Below are 18,018 nucleotides of genomic sequence, written 5' to 3' on the forward strand. Positions count from 1 at the left end.
GACCAGAAGATGCTATGTCCGGGTGGGAAGAACTCAGAAATGAAGGTCAGAAAGCCTGAGTTTGAGTCCCCACCTTGTCATTTATGAGCTATGCGGCTGGCAAAGAATTTCATATTTGGAGGCTTGTTTCCTTATCTACAAAATCGGGGAGGTAATAGTACCTCACTCATGGGATTGCTGTGAGGGACAAATAGATGATGCACATAAAAAGGGCTTTGCAATCTGTAAAAGGCAATAGACAAGTGAGCCCTCACTTCTCCTGGTTTTCTGTGCCTCACAGAATACTGGGAGAATAAATGAAAGCTAGAAAGGGTTTATTATAGAAAGTCCAAAGCACTACTTCACAATCATTATGGCAAGGAAGGACATACTTCAAATCTGTTGATAAAGGGAAACGTAAACTAGTCAGAAAGCCAGTCTCAACTGGTAGATATTTAAAACGCCTTCCATCTACACTCAAAGGAAAATGGTGCTCTAGAGGGTGCTGGGGGTTGGGTGGCCTGGAGGAGACACTGCCACACAAAACGGGTTGCTAGATTATGGGGGAGGGGGAAGCACGCTCTCATTTAAGAGGCGTAAGGTAACTGAAACGATCACACAAAAAGAAGACCTTCTAATTCCATTTGAGCTGTAATCTGATTTCACTGCTGGGTACACCGTCCCCTTCAGGACAATCTGAATGAAGTCAGTGTCGAGGATGGTGTGGCAGAAGTTTTCCACCCAGCAACAGGATGACGTCAGCGGCCAGGAGAACCGCCAATCAGCAGGCAGAATGAATCAGAGCGTGCTGGGATTCTGCTCAACGGTCTCCTAGCAAAGCAAGCTCAGCTCTGAAGTGCAGAGGCTCTTTGCACTTCCTCTGCACTTGAAGCTGAGACTCAATGGCTCCTCAGCTGAAAGGGTACCAATGGGCGTGCAAGCAGTTAAGATTATTCGCGTCCAAACAGCCAGTCCTATGAGTAATAAGAGTCATAGCTATGCTCTCCGGCGAGTACTTTTTGGCAATTAAAAATGCAGTATTAATAAATATTTTAAAGGCTTGATTTATATGTCATGCCTTATAATTGTTTGAAACCTGTTTCGTTTCATGCATTATATGCTGCTGGGCAGCTCTGGGCCCATGAGCTACATATGAAGTTCAATACTGTACCTTATAGAGTTTGAACTTGCTTCTGATTTTTCAAGTCTCCTCTCTGAGGAGACAGGCAGACTGGAAGTCAACAGCTGTTTCATTTCTGGGTCAAAAGCTCCAGTTCTCTAATCGCACTAAAATGTGTTTTGTGTATGCTTTAAAAATAAGTGGGAAGGTTATGAGGTGACTTGCAGAAGTCGGCTCACGCTGGTGAGGGTAGAGCTTTGTGGTACTGCTGAGAACATGCAGTTATCTTCTGGCATTTTATTAGTTTTTCTGACCTTAGTATACAGTGACAGCAGACTCGGAAAAGGGCGCAAAAGGTTAAACCTACTCACGCAGCATCCCAGTCTCTTTCTTACACTTCCCAGGCCGGCTCCTCACCTACCCAGCCTGCACTGCGGGAGGACAATTGCACTAACTTGGCACTAAGGCCAGAGGCATCTCTCCTGCAAGTGGTGGAAACATCTTTCCAAAAGCAAAATGTATGTAACAAAGAGGGAGTGCTTTTCCACCTTGTCTCCTTCAGTGCCATAGGTCTCAGGAAGCACCGCGGACTAGGATTTTATAAGCCCAGACCTGCCGTAACCTCTCTCTCCTTCGACAGCTTGGTTCTTGGACGACTGCCTCTTTTTTTCCTCATTACTGAAATGAAGACAGAGTTGAGAAAAGCTAGCTAATTAGGGCTAATTAGGGGCAAGCCATTTTGAAATATTGAGAAGACTGACTCTGGGAATTTATTTTAGAGAAAAGCAGACCTAACATGTTCAAAGGGTGGTTCTGCTGGAGGAAAGCATATGGGTTCTGGAGATCAGATTCACCCAAGTTTGAATCCCAGTTCCACTACTTACCGGCTCTGCCCCTTGCGGTCAAATCTCCGTTCCACAGGTGCAGACTGGGGCAATGCTTAGCTTCAAGGATGGCTGTGAAGATATAGAGGCACAATCTCTCACTGAGCACAGGCAGGCGCGTTGTAGCTACTCAATAATTCATAGACCCACCGCCCCCTTTACACTGGAAATAAACAACTTGTTGGCAAATAGAAATCCCAGAGGGACCCGCATTCACAAATACCGAAGGGTTTGTAATTACCATGAAAAAGATTGCTTCCAAGCCTTGAAAGCGGGTCGTCCCTTACAGGCTCTTAGGCGTACTTGGGAAGCCTTGTTTACACTCTAGCATTAATTTGCTCAGCAAATCCTTACTGCTAGGACGAAATTAAATTTCAGCTCAGGCTCTGTTTGAATGACCCCAAACTCCAAATGAAGGTGGCTTTATTGTGATCTAAGTTTCACTTTTCTGGAAGCCTTGAGATGAATGCGGTGGGCTTTCTAATACTTCTCTAAAGCCCTGGCACTCTTGACAAGAAAGATGGAACTGTCAAGTATCTGAACCCATCCTGTTCATCCCCTTCTTCATCTAAACATCCCTGAAGGGCACATGCTTCTTGTGCCCAGAGTTTAGAAAAGCGTTCTGCGACTGGGACAGACTGGGAGTCTTAGAGGATGTGAAAGCCCCGGGGCAGGTTAGAGGTCAGAGCAGCTGTGGTGCCCGGAGGAGAAGACAGGAGGAAGTCGGGGTGGGGGGGTGTACTTCCTGGGCGAGACCGAATTAGCTATTTTAGACTCCTTGGTTCCTCTTTAGTCAGCAGTCAAGAAGATTACAGAAACGGTAACATTCTATTATTTCAACAGGGCCTTTCTCTTGAAATATGCATTTGCTTGTCTAAGATATAATGTCTTAGATTCTCTGTTCACTCAAGGCTTATTGCACCAGAGAGAAGGTATTGAGAAGATACCTTCATCCCACTTTACAGAGAGATAAACTGATAGCTTGTGGGCAAAGCTCAGGCATTTGTGAAAGATCAGCCCATATTAGGACAGCAGAATGGAGATACTGAGTAGGGATACAATGAGACAGAAATCTGAGATCTCCTGACCTACCTCCGTTATTACAATCATTTCAAATCCAAGCAGAGAAGTTAGAAATGGGTAAAATTGCACCTGCACTTTAACCAAGAGTCCAGACCTGCCTGTTTTTGATTGATTGGACCTCTGTATATAGGCCCTAGCAGATCCTTTCCTGTATTTAGGCAAGGTGAAGCCAATTTATTCCAAGAGAGTGCCATTTTGTGTCAGGACAACTTGATATGGTGCTATAGGTTGAATTGTGTCCCCCTTCCAAAATATGTTGAAGTCCTAACCCCCAGTACCTCAGAATGCAATCTTATTTGGGCATAGGTTCATTACAGATGTAATTAGTTAAATTAAGTGAAGTCATACTGGAGTAGAGCTGGTCCCTTATCAGATATAACTGGTGTCCTTCCAAGATAATGATGGTGTGAAGATGGACATGTATAGGGAGGATGCAGTTTGAAGACAGAGGATTGGAGGGCTTCATCCACAAGCCAAGAAACACTAAAGATTGCCAGGAAACCACATTCTCCTACAGGTTTCAGAGGGAGCACGGCCAGCCCTGCTGACACCTTGATTTCAGTCAGACTTTAGCCTCCAGAAAAGTGAGGTGATAAATTTGTCGTTTTAAGGCACCTGGTTTGAGGTACAGCTGTCCTAAGAAACTAATACATATGGCATTAACCAAAATTACTGATGTCACTTCAGACTGGATAAAGCTGGCATCTGTATGCTTGGGCAAATTATTGACCTTCCTGGAAGAATGTTTTCTGATCCGTGAAACAGAGATGGAGTAGGTGATTCAAAAGGACTCTAACATACTTTGAGAATAGGCAGTTATTTCCCAATATGTGATAGTTTTTCTTCCTCTGATCTAGTTCTTGAATCCCTCCCCATCTCTCTCTCTCTGCACTTGCCCATGTCTTAGGTCAGGGCCCAGTCATTTCTTGCTTGGAAAATTGGAAAATGGTTCTCCCCGACCTATACATAACACAAGTGCCTGAGGGGTGTTTGTAGACATGGATCCAGTAACATCATTCCTCTGCACACACCTTCTCCAGCCTGATGTTGCCTACAGAATACTGCGGAAACTCTTTAGCTTGTCATGAGGCTCTTCACATCGAAACCAAACCTCTCCCTTCAGGCTGCTTCCCACCAACTCCCGCCAAGTTCTCCTCACCCTGCGTTTCATGTATTCTAGCCAACCTACCATACTGTCTCCCAAACAAGCCATGGACTTCCCTTTCCTAAAGTCCTGCACCCATCTACTCCCAGGAGACTTCTCACCTACCGATTGATTCCCCACAGCACCATGAGCAATTTGAGGGCAGGAACTGTATCTTATTCACTGTTTTTCTCCATTACCTTGCACTTACCTGAGCATAGAGCATAGAGTAAGAGCATAGAGTAAGAGTAAGTAAGATAAGTATGAGTTGAAGGAAGGAATCTCTTATTCCTCCAAACCCATTTCAATGTTTTTTTTTCCCTTATAACTATCTGAATTAGGTGTTCCCTCCAAGCTCCTGCAGCACTCTATCATGATTTTATAATACCCTTTCTCCCATCTGTGAATCCACTTGGTACATGGTACTACATAAATGTTTGTGGAGTAGTTGGACAAAGACATAATGGACACATTATTACTATAAATGTGTGTATGTATTGTTGTTGATTAGTGTGAAACTGAATCATTTGCTGTAAGTGGAAAATTTTAACCCCAATTTGATTGACTTCTCTTGTTTCATCAGACTGTGACCCTGGCGCTTTAGTTCAGATAGTCAAGACATGTGCCGAGGGTTGGTTTCCTATAGAGCCCTGCCCTCCTTTGGGGTCAGGCGCAGCTAGCTCCCAAACCCCAGGTGGCACTGGGAAACTTCAGGGCAGGGCCTCCCCCTCCGTTACTAGGGTACCAGAGTGAAAGGGTGTGGAGGGGTTGGCACAAGCTCACCGTGAAGGTCAGCAGCTCGACCTGAGGGCGGAGGCCAGGAGCTGGGGAGTAACTAGAAATGAGCTCCACACAATGTGGATCTCTCCTTTGGGATGCCTGCCCTCAACTTCTCCTTCTCTATGGCTAAGTTTGGCCAAACAAGACCCTGGGTGGGTGTGAGGAAGTGACACACACCCTCCTCTTCAGGCAGCTGTTCACAGCAGAGGAGCCCAGTGCAAAGCATCAGTCGCTGGGCTGAGTTTACCCACAGGTCAGGAGAATCATCTTTTGAATTGTTATAATTGTAGTGATAATGACCATGTACTGGACACTTACTGTGTACCAAGTTCTCTCTCTCTCTCTCAGTCTTTATATATATATATATATATATATATATATATATATACACACATACACATACATACTACATATAAAATAAATATAAAAATATAAAATATATACTATATATGGTATAAAATCTATGTAGTATTAAAATATATATGTGTATATATACAAAATAAAATAAATACAATAAAATATATATATACAATATGATATAAAGTGAATATATATGATATTGCATATCTCTATATATGATTAAAGTGAATTCCAATAACTCAGCAAGGTACATAATGTTATCCCCATTTTCCAGATGTGGACATTGAGGCAATGTGCCCAAGGTTACACAGCTAGTGAGTGGCAAAGACAGGAGTTTAAGTCAGGTCTGTTTGACTTAACAGACTTTGCCCTTGACCACTAAAATACTGCTTTCCCAGTCCATTGTAGTCTATCAGATTAATAAATAAATTAATGAAGTAACTAAACAATGTTTATTTAAAACCTACTATGTGCCAATTACAGTTGAGGTTCTGGGAGTAATGTGGCAAACAAGGCAAAGCCCCTGCCTTTATGGAGCTACGGTTTAGAGAAGGGAGATAGACAATAAAAACATAAGCAAATAATTTTAGCTAATGATAAGTGTTATGAAAAAAATAAAACTGTAAAGCATAGAGAGTGTGAGTGGCAGCCTCGGAGACAGTCCTCAACAATCTCCACCTTCTGATTTTCATGCCCTTGTGTGACCACTTAAGTGTGAACTGGACCTAGTTACTTCTAACTGATGGAATATGGCAAAGGTAAATGGACATCATTTCTGACAATAGATTGTGAAAATCTTTTTAAAGTACTTTGAAATACTGTATGCATCTAAGATTCAGTGAAATGCACATGTTCCATTAAGTGACATGACTATGCTAATTTATACTATTATATTAAGTAACAATTAACCTTAGAGACAAAACTAGGATTTAAAAACTATTTTGTAGAAAGAAGAACTCCAACTATTAATACAGTTAACTTCCTTTAGCCAGGAGACCAACAGATTTTATACCTCTGCCCAAATTTGTTTACTATCTCTGCCCAGGTAATTCTAAGCCCTCAGTTCATACAGTGTGCCCAGTTTTGATATTCTCCAGTAACCCAGATTTCTGAGAGCTGGAGGCATCAAAAGCCTGACCTTGACTTTTATGGGTACTAAAAGGCAACATTAAGGCTTTCAGGCAGTATTTTTGCATTTTCTCAAACTATAAAGAAATATGAAATGAGAAATTTCTTCAATTAGACTAGGCGTGAACAAGAATTTAAAAATTAAACATTTATGAATAATAAATATACCAAAAAGTATAATCTCACTCAAAATCAAAGAAATAGAAAGGCAACAATGAAACATAATTGTCATCTTTCAAACTGGAAAATATGTTTCTTAATCCATATAGGATTCAGTGAAATGCAAACTCTTCAACAGCTCACGTAGCATAAATGACTAAAACAACCTTTCGAATGAAGCCCTGAGCCACATGTCAAGATTCTTAACCATATTCCTCCCCTTTGACCCAGTAACACCACAGTGTCCTCAGGCCCTGCAACTGGCACATTGTAGATATTTAGTATTTGTGGAATTAGTTAAGCAAATCTGATATAATCTTAACAAAGCCTAAGAAAGGAATATCAGTTATAAAAATGTACAAAGATGCTTATTGAAGCATTTATTTTAATTAGGAAAATGGAAACAGTCTGAATGCTTGAAATAGAGGTTTGATGAAATAAGCCATAGGATGTCCAATTGGTGGAATATTTTTCTGCTCTCTTCTGAAGCCTGAGGCTTCAGAAGAATTTTTAGTAACAAGGTACAAAATGGACAAAGGTCAAGAAACTAAACTGGGTATACCGTGATCCTCAATAGGCACTTCTAGAAGGCAAAGCTAAAGCTCTACATAGGAAAAAATAATTGACCACAAAATACCCCAAAGTGTAAACAGGGGTTACTTCATAAGTGACTTGTTTTCTTTTTTGTCTCTTCTGTATTTAAACATTTTTCTACAATGACCTTGATTTACATTTATAGTTAGGAAAATAGCAATACAAACATTTTAATAATCATTTTTCAAATCTAAGCCTACAAAATTGAGACCACTATGACTAGCATTGAACCAAAAGTTTACAGTAAAACAAAAAGATGAACAAACAACAAAACACTTTTGGCTTTCCCCAAATATTAGAATAGTGCTAGTTTTTCTTCCTTTATTACTTTTAAACCAGGTAAATCAACCTGGGTAAGCATAGAAGGAAGCCATGTGGAATCGCGGTGATGAGCATATTCTCCAGAACTGGGCTTTTTCAGTTTATTCCTGGGCTCTGACACTTACTAGCTGGATGACATTTGGCAAATTAATTAACCTCTTGGAGTTTCATCTGCGAATGGGAATATTAATAGTATCTGCCTCATAGGGTAACTGTGTATATTAAATGAGAATAATATATGTAAAGCACTTAGAACCACACCTGGCAAATACTGAGTGTCCTTGTGTTTGCTGTTGCCATAGCATGACTTCTACCCAAGCAGAGCTCTGTTTAGTGTCAAGGGTTTGAAATCCAAACCCTGCACCCTCCCAAACCAAGAGGAGAAGCTTTATGGTAAGGTTCCTGTATTATTTGGATGTCCATGTGTCCATGATTTGTGGAACAAATGACAAAGATGATGAATTGAAGAATTTAGGTGAACTGAAACTTAAATGTCATGGCCTTTTAAAGCAAGCATTTTGAAGTGTACTTTATTATGGGCACTCGGAGTTCTCTTGCTTTTAAATTGTCCAAAATACCATCAAGCTCTCAATTCACAGAGGGGTTCTCTCAACTTTAATGGAGAAGCAGAAAAAGCTCAGGAGTTTCAGTCCCTGGGAAGTAGAAGAGTCTCTTGCTCTGGACACTGAGTAGACATTTGAGGTCTAGAGCAGGTTCTTTCTCCACCAGGAAGTCTCATTTGGCCTGCTCAGCAAGACAAATTCCTTTCTCTTCTAAAGTCCCTGGGCCCTTTTTCTAAAACCGCTTGGGGACTGTCTCTACTTCTATCTTGTGTTATTATTATGTGTGTCCACATAGATCTTAAATTTCATGTTTTATTCTTCCCAATATCACCCAACTCTACCTAGCATAGTAGAACCTCAAATATTTTTGAATGAATTAAATAATAAATTGCTAGATATTTAGAGATGGGAAAAGATTAATATGCCATTTTAGAGCTGAAGATCTGGAGGTATGGAGATAAGAACCATAATCTGCAGTCAAAGGGACCTTGGGTTCTAATCAGGCTTTAGTACACACAAGCCGTGTGATTTTGGGGAACTTTCTAACCTTTCTGATAGCCGTTGTCCTTATCTGTCACCAGGAGGATAACAATACCTATCTCAAAGAACCAATAAGAGGGTAGAAAGAGACAATTAACTTGCAAGTGGTTGTCACTCAGTTACACAGGCGAAAAACATGCTCAAAGCCACTAGCTTGGTAGCTGCTGAAGCCACTGCCCTGCACTCTCTTATTCCTCTTTCTCCGATCAACTTTTAGCTTTTGCCCAAATACCGTGTCTGTGATATGAGGATCTCTTATAGGAGAAAAGTGAGGAGAGGCAGTAACATTTCTTGAGAGTCTGCTCTGTACCCGGAACCAGCGCCCTGAGCTTTACCTACAGTTCTTGAAGCTACCTGATGGCAGAGCCTATGGAAATGCGTGAACAAGTCAGATGAGCTGACATTACATTATCGTGTTTCAAGTACTCTTGAGTGTTTTCTTGAGATCTTGCTTACTTCATTCTCCCTTATTTGGACTCTGTGATATCTGGAGATAGATCAGATCACTGGACTGAAAACCTCTGGAAGATGAGAGTAACATTCACTGATGTGGGATAATTGGAACTTCTGGTTACTTGAAACGCCCTCCATTATGAAGTTCAACTAACGTACAGTCTTCCTGTGAAGCCTGCAGCTATTTCAAGCAGCACAACAACCTGGCCATTGTGAGATAATGTGCCACTGCCGACTTCCCAGCAAGTAGAGTAACTCAGCACTTGCCTCTGGCCCGTCAATGACTTTTTAAAATTATAGAACCCCTACTCCGTACCCCTTTCTCCAAATAACAAGGAGTTTCAAGAGAAGAGTGCACCCCAGATCTAATCTAACTCTTTCCATTTATGTTTTACAGAAAAGTGCAACCCAGCCAAGTGGATTTTCTTTTTTGAAGGAGAGAAACAACAGTGAGGACCTACCATGTACCAAGACTGTTGGGTGCTCTGCCACGTTATTCCATTTTTTCTTCTCAACAGTGGGGCCAAATAATATCCTCAATTTATAGCAACTGTAAAGCAGTTCATTTACTTGCCTGATGCCACACACAATACAGGTCTTAAGTAGCAGAGCCAGGAATTAAAACCTCTTTTTTAGTTTTTTTAAACCGGCAAGCTCAATGTTCTGTTGGCCACACTATACATGTTACCTTAAATCATTTTCAGAGTGATTCAAAAAATCATTTACTCATTCATTTATTCAACAGACATTTATCAAATGAGGAGTGTGTTCCAGACGTAGTCAGTGGAGATAATAAATTTGAAAGACCGTCGTTCTCCACTGGGGGCTGGCTCCGCAACGCCTTATTTTATGGACTACGTGAATCTGCCTGTAAGGTCAACTGATTCTGTTTGGATCTGCTTCCCACAGGGATGGTATTGGATAGAATCGTATCAAATCCCAATAGGGGCATCTTATGTTGAAATCATGAGAGCTTTAGAATGTGATTTATAAATTAATCATTGACAATGTGTGGAGAATGGACACGTTGTGAGTAGTTTGCCATGTTGGGTGGACGGGTGTGGCAATCCTGCCAAGGGGTTAAACTGTTGTTGCACGTGACACGGTGAACCCCAGGTTAACAATGGCTGTCCCAACACATGATCTTTGGAGAAAGGAACCACTGGACTCATGTTTTTCTAAATGTAGCAATTGAGCTTGTTGAAATTTATGGAGAAAATGTTTCCAGTTGATAACGTATATCAGAAGGGGCATGCAAAGTTTTGGCAACGAAGGCTGGTTTCAGGGAAACTTTGCCTAGCAAAAGACCAACAAATGCAAACTGTAGGTCATGTGGTTTATGGCATTGAGACTCTTGTTGCTAAGGTTTGAAGGTTGATACAACACAGTGGTTGAGAGATAGCCTGTGTGGAGCTAGGTAGAGTGGGGTTCTAATCTCAGCGTTTTCATTCCCTTACGCTCTTGTGCCTGGGTAGGCTATTTAGCCTTCAGGGGCTATGGTTTCCTCAAATGGATTACTAGTTCTTGTTTCTTAGCATTGTTGTGACGATGAAATGAAATATTTTCTGTGAAGCACTTAGCAGAGTTCCCAGCAAATACTAAACAATAGAAGGTGGTAGTTTAAATCAAATATTAGTCGATGGGAAAATCAGGATAGGAATAACAAAGAGAGTAGATATTTGCAATAGTTTCTTGTCTTGTGATAACATCAAGGTTTTTTAGTTGTTTTTTTTTTGTTGTTGTTGTTGTTTTAATATCTCTTGCCTTTACTTTTTAAACAATTTTGGAATTTATTCATACAGAATGTGAACTCCCAAGAACAGGGACTTTGCTTATCTAATCACCTCTGTATCCTCTACATCTAGAACAGTGCCTGGTCCATAGTGGGCAGTCAGTAAATATTTGTGGAATGAATGAATTGACTCAATCAATCACTCAATCTTTAGTGTCCACTGTTAAGTTCTGTAAATGTCATGGGAGACACCAAGACTAGTAATGATGATTTCTCTCCCTAGTATATTACACTGAATTAGGGGAGAGAAATGTATACATGGAGAAATGATACTCCAAGTAATTCTTTGAATAAGATGAGGACTTTAAGCTGAGAATTCAGAGGAAGAAGGGGGAGTGGTATTTGAAATGAGCTTAAATCAAATAGGAAGAATGTTGACAAGCAGAGATAACAGGGTTAGGGAGGAGAGGAGGGAACAGAGATGGTATTCCCGAAGTGAAACAGCACAAGCCAGGGTCTGGAGGTAGCAAAGAACCAGGTACGTTTGGGGGCAAGGAGAAGTACAATTTTACTCACAAACAGAAGACTGGAAGGGAACTTAAGGACAGGGGTTGTTTCCAGAACACTTTGCACAGAGCCCAAAAGCCCATCCAACGTTCAGTAAACAAGCTATGAGTCACCTCAATGGAGGGCTGTGAAAGCGAGCATCCCCAAGGCCCAGTGAGAAGGTTCCACGCTGTGGAATTAGCTACAGACAGGGATGAAGCATGGGATTGATTAGCCTGTTGTTTCCAAACTCACCCACCAGCAGTTTATGGGAGGATTTCACCAAATTCTAGGAAATTAAGACTTTGGAACCCTGAGTTTATTGGCTTGGAACTAGCCTGTCTCTGCATTTGGACTCTACATAAAGAATACTTGTACTTCCATTACATGAATCCATTTGCTTGGAAGGGCATGCAGTCCTGAAGCACATCTGTATAACGCAGAGCTGCGTCTAGCAGGTGGTTCATCCCCACCCACACCGCCTCACCTAGGTAGTTAGAGCTGCTGGAAATCCTGTCTAAATTCTGCACCACCAAAGAAGACCCAGAACTGAGCTGCAGTGGACAAACTTCAGATTTTCTTCGTGTCCAAGATTTCTCTATAAGATCAATCCCCAGATGACTCACTGCTGCCTGGATTAGTGGAGGACATAGTGTATGCTTTACTGAGCACATGCTATGTGCCAATCACTGCATCATCTCATTGAATTTAATCTCCCCAACAACCCATCAACATGACTTTTATTATCTCCACTATTGTATAGCTGAGAAACTAAGGTTCTATGGGGTTAGATTGCTGAAATAGTAAAACACAGAGCTCGGCCTCAAAGCCAGGTCTGTTTGTTGAGTTAATTGCATTTCATTGCAATCATAGAACATTTTTTTTAAATTAAAGAAAATTTTCTTTGATGGGTCCAAAGAGCTGAGGCGAAAATGCGAAACTTCCCAGAACTGGGGTTGATTTAGCAGGGTGGGAGGGTGAGTTTCAGAATGCATGAGGCAGAAGTCAAAGGTCAGCAAATGGAGTGGAGATAATTACAAAACTAACAGCTCCTGCTTTTTCTCCTAAGGCGACAATAGCTTCCATCCTTCACAGTTAACGAAGGTGGTTGCTTAAGACTGGAGTCATGGTCTCCTTGTCAAGGAGCAGTTATTTTGAATAAAATACACACAGTGCATCAGCCCCATGTCCGTGGCCACAGGGGCAAGACTGCCAGGCCTCCCTGAGGTACAGCTGTGCTTGAATCTTGGGCACCCACCTTGAGCAGGACTCTGTTGTCATTTGAATGAATTATTCTGCCTGGGGATTTGCAGACACCAGACATAAACCTTGTGCATGCCCTGGGAACTTAGTTTCCCTTGCCACACCCGGCCTGGTGTACTTCCCTGAGTCAGCTCTGTACCCCAGCCTAGAACCGCAGTCACCACTGGAGCTGAGGGAAGGGAAGGGAGTTGTTCCTGTGAATTCCGAAGCTCCCAGGGCAACAGGCAATCCAGAAGAGAACTGACACCGCAAAATAGAGTTAGAAGTTCCCAGATTCCCGCTTTGGAATGAAGTCAACATTGTGGACTGGAGTGGAGGCAAAGCCCTCCACTCTGACAAAGAGAAATTTCCCTACTGCCTTCTGTTGTGATACTGAAATTTAAGCTCGCCTCTAAAACTGCTCAGTCCTATCTTCTCTGCAAACCCCAGGCTCTTAATAATGTAAATTTCTTCCAAAGACTCCTGTCACCATTTGGCCTGAAAGTTGGAAGGGGGAGAAGCAGAAGATTCTCCTAGACAATTAAAATGAAATTGTGAGGGTGGAAGGGAAGTGGCTCAAAATGCAGACCCTGCTCAACAATACTTACAAGAGCAAAACAAAGCAAAACAGAAACCAGATCTGCGAATGATCTGCCAGCTGAGAGATACCTCACTAGGATAAACAATTGGTTAAGTATTCAGACGCCTAGGTACATCCAGGAATGGCAATCTGTTCATCATTCCCCTATCCAAAATGACTTTCCTTTGTTCTTAGGAGATGGATATTTTTAACATGCCTGCAAGACCTCCAGTCTGTGCCTGTCCCCTCCATCACTGGGCTGTGGTCATATTGGCTTCATCTCAGTTCCTGGAACATGCCAGCACCATGCACCACGTCATCACAGCCTTAAGCTTGCACGTGCTGTTCTCTCTTCCTGCATGTGTACGGTCCACATCCCCCTCCCCCATCACTCAAAAACCAAACCAAATAAAACAAAGTCATCTCTCTTTCTCCCCCAGAGAGGATATTATCTCCCTAAGCACAGGGACCCTGTCATTCTTGTTCACACTCAATCCCTGTGCTTGCCCTAGTGCTTGGCATGTAGTTGGGGTTCAATAAATATTTGTTGAATGAATGAATGGAGCTAGATTGCTTCAAACACAGAGAACTGTTTCACAGTTTCATTGCATAGAATTGTCCTGTTGGACAAACAGCATAAACACTAAGTTGGTTATACAGCGCACTCTCACAACATATCACAAGCTAGATGCCAATCAATAAACAACTTGCACCTACAGGGTGCCGAGTGCCATGCTCAGTGCTGTCAACTGGACAGTTCAACACTTCTCTGAGTGCAGAAGCTCCCAAGGGAAGCCTTAGTGGGGGTGGCGGGAGGTAGGAGGATCAAAGGAGGGTTCATTGTATCTTTTCTGCACAAGAGACAGGAATTGAAATGGCCAGTATGACATTTTCAACTCAAGTAGTGAACTAGCTCACCTAGGTAGAGTAACATTCACTCAGTAACAATTTGTTGAGAATTTACCAGATTCTCTGGTGAAAGAGTAGCAAATACAACTGACAAACCTGATGGAACCGAGAACCTGATCAGTAGAACCATCAAGACTGGGGCTACAACAAATGCTTGCTTTCTGGCTTAAATGGGTCCTCAGCACCACTGGGCAGCCTTTTCCTTCTCTCTGCTCAGCATCCTGTTTCATTTTCCTCAGTGACTTTTCTATACCTTCATCATTGTCATTATGCCCTCCACCCTGCTCCATTCTCCCTGGACTCAACTAATGACCTCAACTTTTACTTTAAGAAAAGTGAGGCCATCTCTTTGACATAAATTCTAGCAATACCATTTTGACTGTGTCTCCTAGAGTAATGGAAATAAAAACATAAATAAACAAATGGGACCTAGTTAAACTTAAAAGCTTTTGCAAGTGAAGGAAACCATAAACAAAATGAAAAGACACCAACAGGATGGGAGAAAATATTTGCAAATGATGTGACCAACAAGGGATTAATTTCCAAAATATACAAACAGCTCACACAACTCAATATATATTAAAAAAGAATCAAAAAATGGGCAGAAGATCTAAACAGGCATTTCTCCAAAAGAGACATATAGATGGCTAAAAGAAACAGGAAAAGATGCTCAACATCACTAATTATTAAAGAAATGCAAATCAAAACTACAATGAGGAATGCTCCTACACTGTGGGTAGGAATGTATACTGGTACAGCCACTAAGGAGAACAGTATGGAGGTTCCCTAAAAAACTAAAAATAGGGCTACCATATGATTCTTCAATCCCACTCCTGGGCATATATCTGGAGAAATCCATAATTTGAAAAGATACGTGCACCCCAGTGTTCATTGAAACACTGTTTACAATAGCCAAGATGTGGAAGTTACATAAGTGTTCATCCACAGATGAATGGATAAAGAAGATGTGGTACATATATACAAAAGAATATTACTCAGCCGTGAAAAAGAATGAAATAAGCCATTTGCAGCAACATGGATGGACCTAGAGGTGATCATACTAAATGAAGTAAGCCAGACAGAGAAAGACAAATACCATATGATATCACTTATATGTGGAATCTTAAAAAATGTACAAATGAACTTATATACAAAATAGAAGTAGACCTATAGACACAGTAAACAAACTTATGGTTACCTAAGGGGAAAGGGGGGGAGGGATAAATTTGGAATTTGAGATTAACAGATATGGACTGCTATATATAAATTAGATAGACATCAAGGACCTACTGTATAGCACAGGGAACTATACTCAATATTTTGTAATAACCTATAAGGGAAAAGAATCTGAAAAAAAAAGATATATATGTATATATAACTGAATCACTTTGCTGCACACCTGAAACTAACACAACATTGTAAATCAACTATACTTCAACTAAAAATAAGGAAAGAAAAGTGAGGCCGTGAGGACTGAAATACCTCAACTTACTCTGTATAACTATATATTTATCCTCATCTCTATCCTACTTTATTTTTTTTCTAACTTTGGAAGGTTTAGAGATTTAGAGATTGAAGTTTGAGATTGAAGAGTCATTCATTCCAGTGTTCTTGAAAACTGTGGGCCCTGATGTGTCGGGAGGGCATGAAATCAACTATCAGGGTATGACTAGCACTTTTTAATGGAATAAAGTAGAATGAAAAGAAAATTTCAGGGTACACAATATGTAGTAAGGGCAAATATTGTCTCATAAACTTTGCTTTACATCTATGATTGTGCGTATATCTTTGAGGGTGTACTGTGTGAGATGTATTTCTTACAGTGGGCCACAGTAAAAAATATTAAGAACATCGGCCTATCCAAAGCCGTTCTCCCCGCTCCTTCACATTTCCACAGCATCCTCAAGCCTTCCACTATCTTCTGTCTTCTCTACTTAGTCAATCTCTTACTTTCCAGTACTTCTTTCCTTTTAGTTTAGAATGCCCTCTTATTTCTTTAACTTTCCTTCAGCTCATTCCTCTTCTTAGTCAAGAAGCGCAATCTAAACTCGTGCTCCCCTTCTTACTCCTCGGACACCATTGAAATGGCTTAAGAGATTGTAAATGTTCTTCCTATGGCTAAATGGAATGCATATTACTTTAGGCTGGTATTAGTTGCATTTTGGTGTTTATTTGCCATTGTTGGCCATCTCCTTGAAACTTTCAACATTCTGGGTTTCTTTCCTGGTTCTTCTACCATTCTGATCATTTCTCTGTTTTCAGTTCATGAATTCTTCCCCTTTTTCCACCCCTTAAGCCTGGGTGCTCCTCAAGATCCCAAGCTCATCTTACGATCTTTTCCCTTGGTGTGTTTCCCTGTCTTCCTCTCCTGCGCCATTTGATGACTTCCAAATCTCCATTCCCAGCCCTAACTCTCCTCTCAGCTTTGTTTGTTTTCTATCAAGATGCCTGCTAGGTTTACTTCATTCTCCTACAACACATCCCAAGCTGAACTGCAAATCATTGTCTCCAAATCTGTGCCTCCTACTTTTTTTTTTTTTAGTTTAGTTGAGGTATAGTTGTTTTCACCTACATTTCTTTTGGTCAGGCTGTTTCCTGTGTCCGAGGTGCCTGCTTTAATCCATCTGTGTGAATAACTCGTGTATCTTTATAATTCAGCTCAGGTATCATCTCTTTGAGGAAGCCAAGGTGTGCTGAAAGTTCAGCATCACCTGTGCATCTCCCTAAGCATTTATCACATTGTGTCAGTGTGGTTCTTGTGTCTTTCTTATTAGACTCTAAGCACCGTGAGGGCAGGAAAGTGTAAATCATTTTTGCACTCCTAGTGCCTAACACAACTATCTGGCCCATTATAAGTGTTCAATAAATATTTCTTAAAACTATTGTCATAGTGGAGAATCAGAAACTAGCATGTGGATTCATACTACAAACAGGCCTTCAGGTAATTCTGAATGAAACACTCTAAACGGAACCAGAGTCTGAATGTATCTTATTAGTTAACTTCCCTAGATTTACTGTATAATTGTTCGAGTTTTTAATTGCTTTGTGCTGTGTAGACCTGGAGATAGATGCAAAGAGGAATTTTGATATCAAAAACTAGGACTCAATTAGCTGTTAACTAAAACTAATGACTTAGGGAATAGACATTACACGTCTTATCTAAGTTATTGGATATCCCAAAGGGAAAAAAGTCAAGATGTGGTTGAATTTGTTCAGAATCTAATTAGAGAAACTCTTTAAAATTGTACCTACCCATGACTGGATTTAATCACATTTCTAAATTATTGTCAAGACTAGTTTGCTTTATTTTTCATGGCAGCACCGTAATAAAGGTACAGGGTGTCTTCAAATCTTATGACCAAATTGCTATTGTTATGTGCATGCATTAAACTTAATGGTCACTCAAAGATTCTTTTTGGTGGGCTCCCTTTCTTTTGTCAATACCTTGTATCTCTGGTGTTCAGCTGTCATGCTTTAATTCCATTGTTAAAATCTAGGGAATTGAGAAATTGGTGTTGGAGTGATTTGGGAGCTAGGTTCGGATATGTTCCTTCTATCAGCCTCTTAGAAGTAGGATTTGTTGGGGGTGGGGAGAATGAAGCTAAGATCAGTCTATGTGATTATTACCAGAAACTGCTTAACAGGGCTTCCCTGGTGGCGCAGTGGTTAAGAATCCGACTGCTAATGCAGGGGAGACAGGTTCGAGCCCTGGGCCAGGAAGACCCCACATGCCGCGGAGCGGCGAAGCTTGTGCGCCACAACTACTGAAGCCCATGAGCCTAGAGCCCATGCTCTGCAACAAGAGAAGCCACCACAATGAGAAGTCCGTGCACCACAATGAAGAGTAGCCCCCGCTCACGGCAACTAGAGAAAGCCTGTGCACAGCGACAAAAACCCAACG

The sequence above is a fragment of the Aethalodelphis obliquidens genome, unplaced genomic scaffold, assembly GCF_003676395.1.
Source record: "Aethalodelphis obliquidens isolate GAN/ISIS:26980383/991018 unplaced genomic scaffold, ASM367639v1 scaffold60, whole genome shotgun sequence".
NCBI classification, from domain to species: domain Eukaryota; kingdom Metazoa; phylum Chordata; class Mammalia; order Artiodactyla; family Delphinidae; genus Aethalodelphis; species Aethalodelphis obliquidens.